Here is a 20,334-nt window from a genome sequence, read left to right on the forward strand (position 1 = left end):
TGCAAGCGCCCTATTAGATGCTGTTTTGGTTTGGTGGTGTCTAATTTGGTGGAAGCGAAAGATCACGACGAAATCTTTTGCGATCATACCATCTCCTTTGCATGGAGCTGCTGTGATGCTCCAATTTGATATACGAAGAATCTTTCTCTCTTCCGGTTTTGTGGTCGACCGGGGGCTGGCGATGAGCGTAGCACCATGTTTTGAACCTTTTTTCCAAACTGTAAATACGGAATACTATACCAGATGTCCTCGATTGGCACATCCATCATTCAGTATGGATTTCCCCAGCTTCCATGGATGGTTATTAAGTGGCCAGAACAAAATGCTGTCGCATGGAGAAATCTTCTTCGCTCCCTCCAGTTTACCGCCGTCCGCCGGTGGGGAGCAGAACCGTTTTTGGGAACTATTGTGGAGCACCGCAGCGGCTGCGGACGGGGAAAATATCACTGCGGTACCCGTGTTTGTCTCAAGCACCAAAATACCGGTATTAACTTAATTAATGGTTGCTGAATACATTGTCGTTTTCAGAAACATCATAGCACGTCTAGTTTTTGAGATATTGGATGTTGAAAATACTAAATTTGACTATTTCAGCCAACTTGCAAGCAAGTTTACCAGCTTGTAAGGTAATTTATTTGCTTAATTTGCCTCAGAACTCATACTTCACGTGTATAACAAAACCAAGTTCATAATATTTTTGATTCTCAAAAGTTATTTTTTGATGATTTAGAAAAGTATTGTATTTTGCCATATAAAAGAAACGAAGAGTTTTGTATGGAGACTGTTAGTATGTTGAAAAAAGCGATTTATTAAAAATATAATCGTGTGATTTCAACCAAACTATCCATATTAATCCTGACGTGCTGGAACATTTCTGAGAACGGCATTTGACTGTTTAACGAGAAACTTGCGACGATCGACGCGCCACCATAATCCATGTAACGGAGGGTGTTAGAACTAACTTGGAGGTGATGATTTCGCAATTTTGAGGTTAAAATCACCTCCAAACACTAGCGATTTTGCGGTGGGATGTTGACGTTTGATCACGAATTAGAATCAGCAACCCCAAATCTACTAGAGACACATAATTTGATCCTTGAGACACGCAAAAATGTCATTTTTGTTGCGCTGTGTATTTGTTGTGGTCGTGAAGGTTTTTGTTGTGAAGGGAAACCATCAGATTGGAGGAACTGCGAGAATTAATTTTTTTTTCAGGCAGACCTATGAGAGGGGTAAATTAAACGGGGAAGCGCTCATGGTTCCGGGAAACAAATGAGGAAGCGGAACCATAAGGCTTCCGGTGGCAGTTTGATAACAAATATGCATCTGAGCTTGCGACTGATTTCTCCGCAATGTTCTGGTTTACTCAGGTGGCAAATATAATTGATGCGAGCCACTAGCTCTCTTTTTTATTCTTCCGCTGTGCTTATTCAGAACAAATAGTGACGTCACAATCTGCGCGGCATAAGCACAGCGGATGAATAAGAGAGAGGAACAATGGCACGCACAGTCTTGGGAACTGTGACCACAATTCACCACAGTTCATCGATTCTGCCATTCAACCAAAACACAAAGCAGCAGCAGCATCAATACTATCAGGCGTTGCGCTGCCAACGGTTCACACACTGCTTGACTGTTTTTGTCTCTCCACTATGACCGTTTTCGGGCAGCCATTCCAAGGTGAATGATTGAAAAAAGTGTTAAATCATTCAATCGCTAATATTTCGCTAGTGTTTTCAACTAATTGAAATCTATTATCTCCAACAGAAAGAGCACAATCATCCCGTTGCGATACACAAAAACAAGTTCAATTTCATGCTACCTTTATCGAGCAAAAATGCAAAACCCCGAAAACCGCAAAAATCGTGTCACCACTGTGCTCGAGTCATTTCGCATTCGGGGTTGAAAAACGTTAGGAAGAAGAAGATTACAGTTTTGAAGAGCCGTGACATTTTTTGGTTTTGAACGGTCATGGTTTGCTTTGGATTTTGATGGTCGTGTAGAAAGATGTAAATGTAGAGGCGGTAAATGTTTGCTCCAGTACTTTTCTCATCACTGGGCACGCATCGATGATCTTCTCCACCTGAGTAGATTCAGAACATGGATTATTACATTTCTGTTGATTGTCGTGGTTGTCCGATTTGACATTGACATTTCATCATGTCTACAAACACGCAACGCAGGGGTATGACTAAAAGTTGTGGAAAAATCTCCACTTTGTATACCCACAGGGTTGAAACAACTGTGCCGCACGACAGTTTTGACATCAAAAAGTGGTGAATTTCCAAGTTTTCAAAAAATTGTAAGAAAATAAGGACTTCATATAAATTAGATATTGAAACGCCAATAATCATTAAAAATGGCCATCTTTCGAAGAAAAATATAAAAATATGGGGTAAGGTCTGACGGAAATGGTCTATTGCTAATTTGAAAGTTGAAATATTTGATATGTAATGCTATATTTTTAAAATGTTCCATATAGAATTTAGCAAGTTGTAAGGGATGAGTCAAAAATTGGTGCTAGTTAACTCGCGGCGCTCCACGCCTTCTTGTACCGACCGGATCCGAAGCAAACACCATCTTTGCAGGGTTGCTGTCCGGCATTCTTGCAACATGCCCTGCTCAGCGTATCCTTCCAGCTTTGGTCATTTTCTGGATACTGGGATTGCTGTAGAGTTGGGTGTGCTGTTGGTTCATTCTTCACCACCAAACATCGTTCTCCTGCACATCGTCAAAGATCGTCCTAAGCACCCGAAGTTCGAAGACTCTAAGTGCTTGCAAGTCCGACTCCAGCATCGACCACGTTCCATGCACGTAGAGGATTACCGACCTTATGAGCGTTTTGTACATCGTACATTTGTGCGGGTGTGAATCTTTTTTTGACCAAAGCTTCTTGTGGAGGCCATAGTAGGCCCGACTTCTACTGATAATGCGCCTCCGTATTTCACGGCTAACGTTATTGTCAGCCGTCAGCAAGGATCCAAGGTAGACGAACTCGTCGACCATCTCAAACGTGTATCCGTCTATCCTTACACTGCTATCTAGGCGAGCCCAGTCGTGCTCGGTCCCACCAGCTAGCATGTGCTTTGTCTTGGTCGCACCACCAGTCCAACTTTTGCTGCCTCGCGTTTCAGGCGGCTGTACAGGTCTGTCACCTTTTCAAATGTTCGGCCGACAATGTCCATTTCATCCGCGAAGCAAACAAATTGAGTGGATCTCGTAAAAATCTTACCCCAGCAGTTAAGCCTGGCTCTCCGCATAACCTCTTCTAGCGCAATATTGACCATCGGGCACGGAAGTCCATCAGCTTGTCGGGCATAATTTTGCACACTTTCCATCGTTGTTCTTATCACTCTTGTGAGCTTCCCAGGAAAGCTGTTTTTCGTCTAAGAATCACACGAAGGGGTCTATTTTATTCCTTCAGGTACGTGAAGTACCATTGGCACGCCATGCCCAGCATTTACCAACCAATTTTGCCAATGGTTGGCTCAAATTACTCCTGTATGTGTGCCACTAAAGCACGCACTGTTCGCATTTACGCCAAAGTTGGTATCGATGCCTGCCCACGTGCGATTCACTCAAGCGAGCGCGATTTTTTTTCTCTGGAATCTGACTACAATTTCCCAGAAATGCGGCAATCCCTTCTGTTTGCGTACACAACAAGGCGAAAATCAAAGAATGAATGACCTTTTTAGAACGACGACAATCACTCAATTGGTACGACATAATAGTATTTGGCTCGTAAACGCTTTCCCAACAATTGGCTCGTTAGCGGAGCTTTACCATTCATAGGTCCTCGTTGCACACGTAGGGCACGCGTCGTTTTCAATTCGAGAGAATGATTCCATCGTTTTGATTTCAATTTTTCCCATTGACAGTAGGTAAGTGTAATTCGATTAGTTGCCAGGTCTAAGTCGACAAGGGGCTTCATTTTCCAACGCCTACGCAACGCGGTATCAGAACACGGAATGGAACAGCGGATGGAGGCGAATTTTACAATCAGCGGAAATGTCAAATATTTTTCCATTGTAAAACGAGCATCGTCGACTTCCAAGGAAACGACATTTCCGTGAAGAGTGATATTCATGGAGTTTGCTTTCACCTCCCATGTCCGTCATCAATCCAGCAATTTGAAGTTGAATTCCAGAGAAGCCCATTCTGGAGGAAATCGGTTCACTGACCGGTTTGATGGTTAGTAGGATTTTTTGGTGTGTCGTTCAGGATTTTAAGATTATTTAGAAGTGTATTTTCAGCAATCAACACAAAAGCAAAAACAATACCACCTTAATGTTTAGGGTCAGTATGTAGGAACTTCTACACGTGCATAAATCGTATATTTATACAGAGAGAAAACTCTTAAATAACATTGCGGAACACGATTTTGTCTCAAGCACCAACATACCGCTATTAACTTAATTAAGGGTTGCTGAATCTATTGCCATTTATAGAAATATCATAGCACGTCTAGTTTTTGAGATAATGGCTGTTTGAAATGCTACATTTGACTATTTTAGCCAACTTGCATGCATGTTTTCCAGCTTGTATGGCAATGTATTTGCTTAATTTGCCTCAGAACTCAAACTTCATGTGTATAGCAATACTTATCATCAATGTTCATAATACTACCCGATGCTCAAAATATTTTTTCTTAACAAAGAAGATATTCCAATCACATGTTTTTTGTTTTCCAATCGAAGATTCAAACGAAATAAAAAGGAACACTGAACAAGTCTTAGAAATCAAATTAGAATATATTGAGAAATTTAAAACAATATAGTTGTAATATATTATTTCAACCATTCAAATGAAAGATCTTAACTTAAAGTTTAGAGAAAAAAAATCCCAGGCCCGTCTTTTTCCTCGTACTTTGTAGTTGTATCTTTCACTTGCTTCTATCTACCATTCTTAATATATCACAGTTCATAGGATTTGCTAGAACCCAAGATGGACAGAAATAAACCCTTTCCCTACGCTTCCTTTCTTTCATCATTATAGCACGCCTTTTCTTGCACCTGATACATAGGCAGTCTGCTAACCAAACCAGCAAGGCTCTCTGCCATAAACATTATCCCACCCCTACATCTTTCCTGCATGAACTGACGTAGACGCAGTGGTATATACGGTCTACCGTGGGAGTTTAATGCATCATCAATTCCTCTTCCTTTCCCTTATTCGCCAACATTCCGACGTTTCAGGCGCTATTGATTCCTAAAATAGAAGGTGTCTGTTTATGAGGTTTGGTCGAATGACATTTGGTCGAAAGTACATTTGGTCGAAGCGACATTTGGTCGAATGGGCGTTTGGTTGAATGAACTTAGAACATTATTTTGTACGAAATTGGTTCAACAAATATATTTTGCACAATATATAATCACAAGTTTATTTTGGGCAAACATACTTTTCATCCGAACCCAATGACGAATCTATCTATATTGGATACCTACTCTTTTTAGCGTGGTTAGCATGCATTCATTGGTGTCTATATAGGAATGATTATTCTTGTACATGTACTCATTCTTCATCCAATTTTAAATCGGAAGACGGGACTTAATATCTTCGTTGCACAGTTATTGTAATTTTATCTATTGTTGAATTTACTATTCTTTAAAAATGTCTTCGTTCTTTATATAAATTTGTTGATTTTTATTCTAAAACAACTTCGAGTGTAGATGTTCGGAAGCTTTATTACGTATCAAGTTTTACAGCGTATGACTGTAGTATGAATTTGGAATTCGTTGACCAGACCTGACTCGGTTGAACATGGCCACGTTTGATTGTCTATTTATAATGCACTTTTATAGTAGAACAAGAGGATGAGTTTTGGTGGCCATGGCTTTCAGGGAACGATTCTGACGAAGTCCATCACATTCACATTCCTTGGGCAAATATGTGGGTTTGATAGCGGAGTTGATGACTCCTATCGATATTTAGTTGATTATTAGTTATGTCGAAAGTAATCAAATAAGATAATTGTGTGTATCCCATGTATCGCGTGAGGTAGAAGAATCGTCTTGGGTGATTAAAGTTCACTTGCTCCTATTTGAGATCAGCTCGTCGTGATTCATCCGACTCGCAGCATGAGCCTAAAATGACATCAAGTAACGTCAACAATGTCGATTTTGAGGGGAGTCTAGATGATCAACTGGAATCCCAAAATATTGCTCGTCGATAATTAAAAGCTTGAAGTTTATTTAATTAGTACCAGTAAACCAATGTAGATTTGTTGCACTGTATCATGTTGTTCTTGCATCTCCAGTAATAGCTCCTACAATACATGCTTTCCGCTTTTTCAATCTCAATCTGTGTATTAATGTCAAAATATCAATCTGTAAAAAAATCTGAGAAATTCGATCAAATTTTCGACTAAATGTCCTCTGGTCCAAATATCATAAACTTCTTGAAGCAATTAAATTCTTTTTGACCAAATGTCCAATCGACGAAATGTCCATTCGACCAAATGTACTTTCGATTAAATGTCATTCGACCAAATGTCATTCGACGAAATGTCAGATTCCACTTACAGATTTTCCTGGCTTTCAGTTTCGGATAAAATGGAATATGCTAATCCCTGGCTTCCCAAACTATGGATTTGCGGCGCCGTGCTTGTTGCTCGCTTCCTTGTTTGAAAAGAAAGAAAAAAACAAGTGGGCTTGCGACAGGCAGAGGAGCCTCGGATCCATATTTTGGGAAACAAGAGTTCTTCTACCAATATTCTTCTTTCAGTATCATGACATTCATATTCCATCACACATGGCTATCTAAAGTTACTACATATCGAATTCAATAAGCAAATCAGTCGGTTTTCATGATCTAACTTTTAGGCATTCATGTTGGCTTCACATGACAACCTTATGTTGAAACACATGAAATTGTATCGTGAAGTCAATGACGACATCCATATGGTTACCACACTCGAGTCATGTGGTCATCCTTACTGCGCACATCTGTAAATAAAACACACGACCTAGACGTGTGGATTTTTCTCAGTGTCGATGTTCATTATGACACTGATAGAAATACACTAGATAATAATAGATAATATTGACCGATGAATAAATTGAACTGGATTATTTCTATATACAAAACAGCAATTATTAATTTATTCATTTACTCTACAATACTACATTTAGATCCTTGTTTAAATAAGTATTTTCCATGTCCATATCTACGGTCACAATACTGCCCACCGATTCAAACATTCTCTACCTGTCATGATCGGTTGGCTCCGATAGTTCTATCCGCCAGACTGTGAATAGATTGACTGTACTCAGAATCACATAAGACGGGGAAATATCATGCCGGGTAATTGTGTATTCAAGGTTACAGAATTTGGGGTAATGGTATATTCGGAGAGATTGAATTCGGGGTCATGGCATCCGCGGTAATGGGTTTCAGGGTAATGCGTTTTGGGATAGTAGGGTAGAATCCCTAAAAAATCAAACTTACGCTGCCTTTAACATGATACGCTCCATTTTTTTTTTGCATTTTGTGAGAACATTTGTACACACATTTTTGTTGCAAATTCTATGGATACTTTAGTGGAAATTCCTTCTTCTTCTTCTTTCTGGCATTACGAATGGAAATTCCTATACAAACTTTTACAGCAATCACTGCAAGAATCCCTAAAATTACTTCAGTGAAACTTCTGTGACGACCTCTGTAGACTCTGGAAGTCTGTATAAAGACTTTTGTGGAGATTAGTATGGATCTATTCGAGGAAATTTATAAAGATACTCCTTCTCAGACATTTTTAGAACAACTTTGGAGGTTTCTGTGCAAACTTTTATGTAAACTTCTTTAAAGATTTATCGTAAGATCTCTCTAGGCACCTCTGTGTATACTTTTGTGGCATCTTGTTTGACGGCTTCTTCGAAGTCTTCTGTCAAAACTTGTGCGGCTGTCAAGACCTTTGCAAAGACTGCTGTAGAAACCTCTTTGAAGCTTCTTTAAGATTAGTGTGAAAGACCTTGTGAACAACTCCTGTGTAAAACTCCTGTAGACCATTCTGTGGAGTTTTCAGTGGATACATTTATGAATTGAGGCTTCTATTATAAACTGTATGGAATTTTCTTTGAAGCCTTTGTAGAGACTAGAGTACCACCGATCTGATATTGTTTCCACACTTCTTATTTGAAATAGCGCTCTGCTGTTTCAAAGTTTGAACTAACAATTTTTTTCTACACTTATACTATTGTAATACTTCTAATCGTTGTTCTTAATCGTGCACCTGACGGAAAAATTATAAACCACATGGAATTTGTGTGACAAAAATGATCTGTTATATTATGTTATATTTAGTCGATTTCGTGCAGTTTTTGAATTGCACCCAAACCGTTGATTTTATCGATATAGTTGGTTCGGAGAAGTTTCTTGGTATATTTAAGCACATCTTTTGATGCAAACATTTTTGTTATCAATCAACCTAGCAGTAACAGAAAAACTATGTTTTCATAACATTAAAATATACATAGGGGAAGGGGTGATAAACACCTTAAGGAAATCATCTTGTTTCTGATATAGAGCGGTTCCACGCCAAATCGGTAAACGATGAAACTCGACTACCTCGGATTCAAATGGAATTTTGCACATAGTTTCGATATAATAGAATAAGTTTTTTCCTCTGGTGGAGAGACCATTTAAAATCAAGAGTAACTTCTGATAAGGGCGTAAGTATTTTTGGCATCACCATTTAAAAGAAATGTACCTCAGAAACCGTTTGTTATAGAGAAAAACTGTCTGAGGAGGGAAGGTAGACAATCAAATAGGCTTTGTAAAAATAATATACACTGAAAAAAAAATACCTTTATTTTCATGAAAAAATCGAAATTAAACCTTAAAACACAAATTGCAAAAACTAGGTATCTTCGATTTTTTTCAATTTTTTTCTGTAAAATTTCAATGTAAAAGCACAGTTTCAACATGGTGCAATCTAAAATTGTACGCGACGCAACCCACTGCGTTCAGTACCGCCCCGACAAATTCGCTATCATCTAGTGGCGAACCTTCGCTGACACCTAACTGACACCTCGTACCTTGCATACGTAAACCTATGTTTGACAAAACGACAGAAAGTTAGAAGACGAACACGTGAAAAGTTATTTCCATTGTTAAAACCCACTAAAATTTCTATTTTGTATCCTAAACTTATAAAATCGTAAGTAAAATGAATTGTTAAAACCTATTGTGAACTAAAATAATTAAAAATCTACAGCACAACACAAAACATTGACAAATAAGCAGTTACAAACGACGGACAGTACACGAAGAAAATTAAAACTGTGAGTAACCTAAAATTCTATTAAAATCATGCAATAATAAAGTGTTTTGTTGTAGCTTTAAGCTTACTCTGCTAAACAACGAGTTTGTCTGGAGAGGTTTTCGAAACATCCAATAGTCCGTCCCGTAACAAAAATAAAAAAGTTTTTCTAAGAGCAACTTTTGGTGCATTTCTGAAAATTCAATTTCTGGCCGTAGAAAAGACGTTTTGATGCTGTAATATAATTCTTCACCCAAAAACAATTCAAAATGCTAATAACAATGATCTTCCTAAAACTAGCCGTTTTCTAGATATTTAGGATTCAATTATATTAATGTAATAAAACTTAAGAAAATACGCCCGTTTCATAAGTTACTCCAGATGCTCCACCAACAATGTTACGTTTATCTCTTTCCACATTAATATCCCATGTTTTAAGGGCAGTTTCAACATGGTGCAATTTAAAATAAAAAAGTTTTTCTAAGGGCAACTTTTGGTGTATTTCTGAAAATTCAATTTCTGGTTATAGAAAAGGCGTTTTGATGCTGCAATATGATTTTTTATCCAAAAACAATTCAAAATTCTAATATCAATGATCTTCCTATAAGTAACCGCTTCAAGATATTTGGGATTGAATTATATTAATATCATAAAACTTAAGAAAATACGCCCGTTTCTTGCATTATTCCAGATGCTCCATCAACAATGTTACGTTTATCTCTTCCCACATTATTGGGTATTTCGTTCACCACTGGACTGCGCAGTCAGTTTTCATAAGTGCGAGAATGTAAGTAAAAGTGCGATCCTGCATCAAATCTTGTTGGTGTCTTCAGCGCACTTATTCTACGATTTATAATGAATGAGTGCGCTGAAGACATCAACAAGATTAGATGCAGAATCGCACTTTTGTTTTCCTTCCCTCACTTATAAAAACTAACTGCGGAGTCCAGTGGTGAATTAAATGCGCAATAATATCCCATCAAATTTATATTTGACACTTACACAAATAAACGAATTGTTGAGAAGTAACAATAACAATATGTAACAATATTATTAGCCGCCACCAATCCCTCCAAAATGATCCGTCAAACAAACCAAGACAAATACGGAGGCAATGAAAACAATAGTTGATCAAGCGCTCGGGGCACATTCTCTGTCGCTCGAAACACTAGCGTGTACATAGCGATACATACATACTTCAACGAATTCTTTGTTCTCTTAGTGCTTGAACTAGATTTTTTATATGCGTTTCCTATCTAGGTGTCGTGACCGTACGTCACATCTCGATCACAATCTACACAAGAATGCCCAGAGCCTGATCGTTCCCTGCCATTTATAGCGGATTCTATCGAACTTTTCTATCTACCCACTCTCAATTTTCTCTTACTCGAAGTACCTCCCATTTTGCTTACCCGTACAAGCGTATACCTGGCCATGCTGGCAAATCATGACCGTACAAATTTACAAATATTCCCTACACTAAGGACCTAGTTATAGCATATAGAAGCGATTAACAGTTAAACAGATAAACAATTAACGTTCAATATTAGAGCAAAATGGATCTCACAAAAGTGTACAAGTGCTGTAGACCGTTCCCGAAGAGTAACAAAAAATGTTCATCATCGAAACGTTTTTCAACCGAAGAAATGATTCAAAAACTAGTTGCCATGCAATGTGAAGTTCCTCTTAATACGTCGTATCGTTTTAATCCGCAAATCAACAATCGTGAGGACCAACCTGCAACGTCGAGTGCGAATCAACCGTTATCATCACAGGATCGTTTTAATCCGCAAGTCAACAATCGTGAGGACCAACCTGCAACGTCGAATATTAATCAACAAAATCGCAGCAAAACTGTATTCAAGTGATGAGGCAGTAAGCTATTATAATGTTTATAGAAAAGTAAAAACATAATCAAATAAGTTGACATTTAAAATCTGTTCTATACCAATAAACAAATAAAAATATTAAAATTATGTACAATGATCGTGAGAATAAATAAACAAGGTTAAGAAGTTTAAAGGCGTTTTTCCTTCTTCCCCTCCTTAACATCATTCATATTATCATCTTCCATCGTAATACCACAGACAAACAGAAGTAACACCTAGAACATTTTTCACAAAATTCTCTCGACCACAAAAACCGAAATAACTTTTTGTGCCACATGTCCAACGGGTGGCGGTAGTGTGAAATGTCAAACACGAAGGAAAGCGACGCGTGCGCCTCTGGTTGTGAACTTGACTACTGTTGTATTTTAAACTGATCGTTTAATTCGTGGGCGATGGAAATTTATCCAGTGTTACGTCTGTTTGTCTGTGGTAATACTTATATTAATTCTCAACAATATTCCAACAATCATCCTGTATCTTTCGAACAGTTCATCCAACCGTCTAAATGTCAAAGAAAAAGTAGATAGGATATTAATGTGGGAATAAATTAACGTAACATTGTTGATGGAGCATCTGGAATAATGCAAGAAACGGGCGTATTTTCTTAAGTGTAATGATATTAATATAATTCAATCCCAAATATCTTGAAGCGGTAACTTATAGGAAGATCATTGATATTAGAATTTTGAATTGTTGTTGGATAAAAAATCATATTGCAGCATCAAAACGCCTTTTCTATAACCAGAAATTGAATTTTCAGAAATATACCAAAAGTTGCCCTTAGAAAAAAATTTTTATTTTAAATTGCACCATGTTGAAACTGCTCTTAAAACATGGAATATTAATGTGGAAAGAGATAAACGTAACATTGTTGATGGAGCATCTGGAGTAACTTATGAAACGGGCGTATTTTCTTAAGTTTTATGATATTAATATAATTGAATCCTAAATATCTAGAAAACGGCTAGTTTTAGGAAGATCATTGTTATTAGCATTTTGAATTGTTTTTGGGTGAAGAATCATATTACAGCATCAAAACGTCTTTTCTACGGCCAGAAATTGAATTTTCAGAAATGCACCAAAAGTTGCTCTAGGAAAAACTTTTTTATTTTAGATTGCACCATGTTCAAACTTTGCTTAAAACATCTGGTTTTACATTGAATTTTACAGAAAAAATTTAAAAATATCGAAGACACCTATTTTTTGCAATTTGTGTTTTAAGGTTTAATTTCGATTTTTTCATGAAAATAAAGGTATTTTTTTTCAGTGTATATTTTTTTACAAAGCCTATTTGATTGTCTACCATCCCTCCTCAGACAGTTTTTCTCTATAACAAACGGTTTCCGAGGTACAATTTTTTTTAAATGGTGGTGCCAAAATACATACGCCCTTATCAGAAGTTACTCTTGATTTTAAACGATCCCCAATTATATGAGATAATTTTCGTCTCATATACTTAATACATCTGCGCAGTTTCATCCAAATCGGAATGGTACATGTCAGATTTCAGCATTTTATGGACGATTTCGCGAGGAACCGCTCTATAAAAACGAAGAATTTGTATAGTTGTTATCAATAGCAGCAACACGAATTCAAACTAAAATAGTCGAATTTTCACATATTTTCATAGTTATCAAAAAGCGATGCAAATGTTCATTTTACCTGCAATATGTTGGTAAAATTAACAGCTGTTGATGGTAAAATGAACATCATGTAAAAAAAAGTGAGCAAAACAAATATTTCTGAAATTTTTTATCGCCTTACCGAAAGTATATCCATCCAAAGCAAAGTGTTAATTTTACCACCACTTCCCCTATGATGTTTTAGGCAACATTGTAGGAATGGCAATTAGAAACAACTTTGTCGAAGACAGATTTTTCTATCGCTCATACTTATTGAGATATATGTCGTTGACCCCTTAAAATAATATTATTTTTCAAAACATGTTTCCATAAATTTAACATTTTTTGTGTTTTATCCAAAGTTTTTTATCACATAAAAACACGTGTTGTTGCATGAACATGTCATTAAGCTTTCTTTATCTAACTCTTTAACACAGTTACTCGATTTTTCAAAGAGATTGTTAAGGTTGTTATACCTGCTTCCGGCGAAAAATGACGCAGTCAACTCTATTGTATAATGAGAGTACCATACCCTCCCTTGCAGCAGATGATAAAAACCGAAATCGATCGATATTTTCTTTAATTTAATATATAAAAAAGTCGCGATATTCGGCAAAAACACGTAATTTAAGATATTAAACAACTTTGTAGAAATTATAAAAAATGTTAAAAATCTAGAAAACGAGTGTTATGACGAAAAATAGTGGCGATACCCTGAACAGCTATAGAATAGTTGAGACAAAGTAAACTATAGCTTTGTTACCTAGATATGTAATAGCCAAGTGAAGTCTAAATATTGAGATTTATATTTGATCCGGTTTAAACCGAAGCCACCTTACGATTGTTACCAGGCCGAAGATATTTATACTGAAGAATTGTAAGGAATATGTACAATGAAGTAGTCTTAAATTCTATTAAAATAAATTATATATTAGCTTTAGCTGATACACATAAATACTGTCCACATTATCTGCTGAAAGAACTTCGGTGACGGTTTCGCCTGGCAACAACGAGTGACAAAGCTTTTAGCAAAATGTGTAGAGAAAACTCGTTTGAAATAATTGCCCAAGTAACAATTCAACAGCTACTTGGCTTTTGGGTGGATTTAATAATGTTTTATGACAGTAACGTGAATCTGTCAAATAACTGGATAGCATTGAAACATTCCTTATTTGCGAATTCAAAGCCAATGTAGTGTTTATTCAATGCAATGTATCAGGCTTAGAAGCAATAATGATGCAGTAATGGGAATACAATGCAGTGGAAGCTCTGTTGTTAGGCGTGTCTGCATTTTTCGTTTGATTATAATTCCTAGATGCTTTTCTAATGTTAATTTGGGGCTGATTATGAGTGCTTCTTTGTGCTTGGAAATCAGCTCTGTCCAAACAAGGACACATAAGATTGAAGTTCTTTTTTTTTCAAATATTTTGCCATTCAATTCTGGATCATCAACGCTCGTTATCTCACCGACAGGTACTCCAAAATAGAAAATAAATCACTTCATCAACAGTCACTTAATCAACGACGCCCACCGAGAGCCCACGATAATTGGTTTGGAATTTCAAATAATCCTCCAACAACCCCCGATTTTCCCTTTTTGAATTAATAATGTTTGGCTCTGCTCGACAAGGTCCAATCATCAGACACTCAGAAAATAAAAGCACATCGCCATCGTCGTCACTTATCATCCTTATCGTCAGCCATCCATGGTAGCATAAAATAGCGCCTACCATGTGAGCCTATTATACCGTTCTGATTCAAATTCCGGACAGCTTCAAATTCCGGACACTCAACTTCGTATGAGAAAGGTTTCAATTGAAATGTTTCAAAATTTGCCGTTCAAAAGCTCACAATTTGGAGACTTGTTTTAAAGAGATTTTTACATAGCAATCCATGAAAATTTACAATGCGCAACTAGTTTTGACGTTTTTCTAACGGCTGGTAGTGTTTATTTAACAATTCAACTTTTCCAAGTTTGCTTTTCACGAGCTGTCCGGAATTCGAATCAAAGCGTCCGGAATAAGAAGCAAAAGTGAGGTAGTGTCCGGAATAAGGATCATGAAGAGGACACACATTTCTATTTATTTAAATTTATTGGAGTTGTGGAAATCAAATCTTCACCTACCATTCGAGAGGTAAGTGTCCTGATAGCATAATAACGCTGAGATATCATAAAGATTGATTTAATTTATATGCTTTTAGATGGCTAACACTTCGAAGAGGCCTTAAGTGTCCGTAATATGAATCAAAACGGTACTGCAGAAGCTATTTGACGAAACCTATCAAACCATTCAATTTATCCCGCAGAGTACAACCCACGACCAAAAGCAGATTACGGTGCATGACAATGGGCGGTATAATCCTGACCAACAGCCGGTAATCGTCATTTAGTTGGTCCTATTTCCGGTTCGATCACCTTCCGTAGTAAAGTGCTATCTACAACCACAAATAAACACACACATACCCACTCACTTGTCTGATAATGATAGTATGAATTGCATGCAATCATGCGAGCTATCGCATACTTTTTCCGAAGATATCATCGTCGTCGTCGTCGCATCAACAGGAACGCATGCTGCCAAATTGCCGTCGGCTGCTCGCAACGATCTCGGGACGACGACGACGACCACGATGAGGAGGTCGGAAAATCCGTTGGCGTACGAAAGCTTTGCGCCTTTGCTGCTGGAATAGCGTACGGTTCGGAATTGTGCGGATTGTAGGGTCTACAAATGGAATGGAGATTATTTTATTTATCAACACAAAATCATTGAAACGTTCTAACATCTGCAGACATGTTGCATCTATTTTTTTCTTTTTTAACTGGTAGAGTGCCATAAATTGCCACTGGTAGAGTGCCATAGGGGCCCAGATAGCCGTAGCGGTAAACGCGCAGCTATTCAGCAAGACCAAGCTGAGGGTCGTGGGTTCGAATCTCACCGGTCGAGGATCTTTTCGGGTTGGAAATTTTCTCGACTTCCCAGGGCATAGAGTATCTTCGTACCTGCCACACGATATACGCATGCAAAAATGGCCATTGGCACAGTAAGCTCTCAGTTAATAACTGTGGAAGTGCTCATAAGAACACTAAGCTGAGAAGCAGGCTCTGTCCCAGTGGGGACGTAACGCCATAAAAAGAAGAAAGAAGAAGTGCCATAAATTATTGGTTACTGCAATGTGTATCGGCTTCCTTCCGATCAACTTGTCCGTTAGCTGATTCACCATATGGCTGAACTGCTTCACTGTCCACATCGGAGGTACATACCATCTGCATACATCAACATCGTTGATCTAGGTGACGACGAAGCCTTCACCTTTATTGTCCACCACTTCCTGGATAGGAAATCTGCCTATAACATGCATCGCACCCGTTCCCGTTATATCCGCCACCCAGTTGTGGCTCTGCAATAATCGCCACGTCACACATATTTTCTGTCTTTGACTGCCACAATAGCTGCTGGGCAGTGTCGCAGTGGTTCAGATTGATCTGGGTAATCTCCCTTAATATTGTCCTTTTATCGATCTCTTGTAGGCAGGGCATTAGAAGCCACCCGTGTGATGGTCGTTTCCATCTTCAGGGGTGCATATCATGCACTTTGGCCTCTGTGAAGTCCTGCCAAGGTTTTACCGGGACGGAGGCAACCGTATCACCACCCACTCACCGTTTCGGAGCGGTGTCATCCATTCTTTTTAGGGTAGCGGTTGTAAGCTCTGTTGCGCCAAGTTACAATATAGTATTCCGAGATTAAGTCCGGGTACGTATGCAGCAAGTAGGGGAAATGGTGGTAAAATGAACAGGGGTGGTAAAATGAACACCGTGCATTTTACCGAGAAAAAAACAAATTCCGATGAACTTTTATCACGTACGGACGATTTAAAGCATAAATCTGCGTGTTCGAGTTGATACGTAGGACAATTGAAGTGAAAATATCAACAAAAACTAAGATTTTAGAAAACCACGTTTGAAAATTAAAACTGACGTAACTTTTAGCTCGGAAGACTCGAGGTTTTCACTGAAAAACCTGAATATCGTTATGATATGATGTCAAATCTGATACCTTTCTTCTTCTTTCTGGCGTTACGTCCCCACTGGGACAAAGCCTGATTCTCAGCTTAGTGTTCTTATGAGCACTTCCACAGTTATTAACTGAGAGCTTACTATGCCAATGACCATTTTTGCATGCGTATATCGTGAGGCAGGTACGAAGATACTCTATGCCCTGGGAAGTCGAGAAAATTTCCAACCCGAAAAGATCCTCGACTGGTGGGATTCGAACCCACGACCCTCAGCTTGGTCTTGCTGAATAGCTGCGCGTTTACCGCTACGGCTATCTGGGCCCCATACCCATACATTGGTTTCACTCGAAAAAATGAATCATTATTGAACTCCGATCCTCAAGATCGGTAGTCGAGAAGCTTGACCTCGGATATGTATATACATATGTAATTGTATGTATATACATATGTAATGTATATACATATGTATGTATATACATATGTATGTATATACATATGTAATATATAATAATATGTATATACATATGTAATTACTTGGCATCAAATGCGAATGTTGTTTGAAACACGACTGCGTTGATGACATTTGATAGCTGTTTTCTTCAATCATCATCCATCATTGAAAAAGCAAAGCTACTATGTTCAATTTTGTAACATGTCAGCAATTGCGCCATTTAACAGCAGCTCTAAATGCAGGGAAATGAGGAATGTCGTATTTCCGACGATTGTTTACAATTTATCTGTAATTTGGATTCAAAAATGATGTACTACAATAATGTTCAGAAATGACAAAGGAATGATACTACGGTTGAACTTTTATGATTAGGCATGAGGTTAAGAATCTTGTAGAACAAAAACTGTAGAGAAATGTATATTTTACAGGTACTTTAATGCACAGAAATCAATTTTATGAGGTCAAAACCATCCCTAATCGACATACAATGTTCTCAAAAGTTGTAGAGTACTAATAATACGTTCAACTAGTGGTATTTATTTTGATTTTCGTTTTTCCAAATTCTCGTTAGAATTTTTTGAATGTAAAAAATAGCCAAAAAACACAAATTCGACTTGAGGCACCTCCTAATCTTCTCCAAATTGGATGAAAATTTGTCTGGTAGTTTGTTTCAGTATTGCAACTAGGACTAGGGGGTGACTGGTTGAATCCCAGACATTTCGATTTTTGTGAAACTGTCTAATGTACATGACTCTTCAGTTGTTACGTTACTTCATGCTATATTATGCTACTTATTAAGTATGTAGTGAGAAAACCTCGCTTGTCTTGTCGCTTGTCGGCGGTTCTGACTTCGGTGAATCGCACGACAACCGAAAGGCAAAAAATACCGTGGTACAAAAACAGTTTGATTCCTGAAATTCGTTTTTTACTGAATCATCCAAATAATGCTGTTTCAACATAAAGCAGTATGTTCACTGCATTCTGATTTTTCAAATTTTTGGAGGAAACCTTTCTCGAACTGTCTGGTAATGATGATTTCCCTGAGAATTCACTAAAGAAATCCATAAATTGACTAAACCTCGTAGTGTCCGAAAAAAAAAAACAATTTCTCAGACAATACATAGTGAGAAATTTTGTCGAAAAAATAGGCTTAAGCTTAAGTTTTCTTCAAATGAACGGCAAAAAAATTTCTGATGTGAAAAAATGTAGCAAAACCGACCATACCATTCTTCCAGCAATCAATTTTCTCTTTGATTTTGATTAAAATAATTAAGTATTTTCGCATGAATAAATTAATTGCCTAAACTATATTTTTCCAAGACAACTTATTATTTCATAAATAATTTGATTAATTTCCAACATATTTGTTGCAGCATTTAAAAAATGAATCGATATTTTCACAGCATTTTAGTATAATCAAATTCAACAGTCCTTTTGCAAATCTCTTGGAAGTTAGTCAAATAATATTAAACGAGTTGTTCATACCTTCAACGCAATTTCCTCCTGGTTGACATCCATTCCTTCTATGTCTACTCTTTATTAGCAATTAATTCCGGAAAATTTCCCTGGATCTTACCTAAAATGTTATTTATTTCCAAAAGTTCAGTTTTACCTCGTAATTCCTCCAAAAAATCATTGATTCTGTTAAATCTAATACTGAGATAATTTGCTGAAAGTTCTATTAGAAATTCTTCTGTTAATTTCTTCATATTTTATAGAATGTATTACAAATTCTTTCGCGAAGTTCATCAAAACTCCTTCAGAAACATTTCCAAAAAAACTGCACAAATTGTGACAAAAATTCTTCTATGTTTTTTTTTTTAGAAGTTTTGCTTCAATTCCCGGATTATCCAAGAATTGGAAATAAAATTGTTGTAGTGTCTTGCCTTCGAATCTTCGGAGGAAAATTTGTTAGAAACCCACTGGAAAAGTTAAGCTTCCGAAATTAGCAAAGTGGTGAAGGAATCTGTAGAGAAACATGTAGCAAAACTACTGAGAAGGGGAAAAAGATTTATTAAGATATTCGTAAAAAAATTGTCTTGATCTTCTTTAAAACACTTCTTGAGAAATAATTTTACCAATTATTGACAGAATCCATATCTTTATTCTTTATTTGATTTTTTGTGCGATACGAGAACGGATTCTAGAGAACAAGAAGTCAAGGAAGAATAGATTTCAAGGATAATTTCTAAAGAAGATTCTGATGGACCATATTGAGAAATTTGTTTTATTTCTAAATTCATTAGAAAGGTTTTATCTATTCTGTATCATACCTCTTGAAAAAATATGTAAATTACATTTCATTATGCCATTGCCCATCTATTGTTCTACCTGCTTCAACATTTTGTTGTTCCTACTTCCTTCGCATGATGCTTTGATTAACTGCGTACAAAAATTTTTCCATACGCTAAAACACAACATTTTAAAGAATCTTAAATAAGCTGAATCATAAGTTTGAAAAATTGCAGCATTTTTATCCAAATGGTTCCTAATTCCTTAAACTCCATCAGGAGATCCTTATCAAATTTTCAAAGTAATGCAAAAGTTTTCCCTTCGATTTAAATTTATTTAAATCTTACATTAATAATTTTACCATAATGCATTTTCGGTAATGTTTTTAAAAAATACCTGCAATATTTTTGCGGTTAACTTATACAGTACTGAAAAATAATCAATAAAAGACCATTCGAAAAAGTTTGTTTGGATTTTCTAAAGTAATCCTTACAGCAACACTAAGAAGAGTCAATCAATTTTTTTGCAGGAAGGTCTGGGCAGTGATTTCTTGAAAACAAACTTTAGAAAGAACTTCAAAAGCAAAGTTAGAAAAAAAAAACTGATGGTAAACTCTCTAAGTGATCTGAAAACATTTTTGTGAGACTCCTAGAATTTTATGTACTGTATTTTGGAGAAATCACTTTATACTAACAGTTGCAATTTATATGTAATAAGTATGTAGAAGACCTTCCAGGAGAAATGATTATAATAATCTCTAATACATTCTCTAGCGGAATTCTTCAAGAGCAATTCGGTAGGGATTCTTCGAGAAACTTTCTGGTGAGAGCAAAAAGTTTGCTAATGATTTTCTGTGGGAATCCTAGGACG

Source organism: Aedes aegypti, chromosome 3, assembly GCF_002204515.2.
Source record: "Aedes aegypti strain LVP_AGWG chromosome 3, AaegL5.0 Primary Assembly, whole genome shotgun sequence".
Lineage (NCBI taxonomy): Eukaryota > Metazoa > Arthropoda > Insecta > Diptera > Culicidae > Aedes > Aedes aegypti.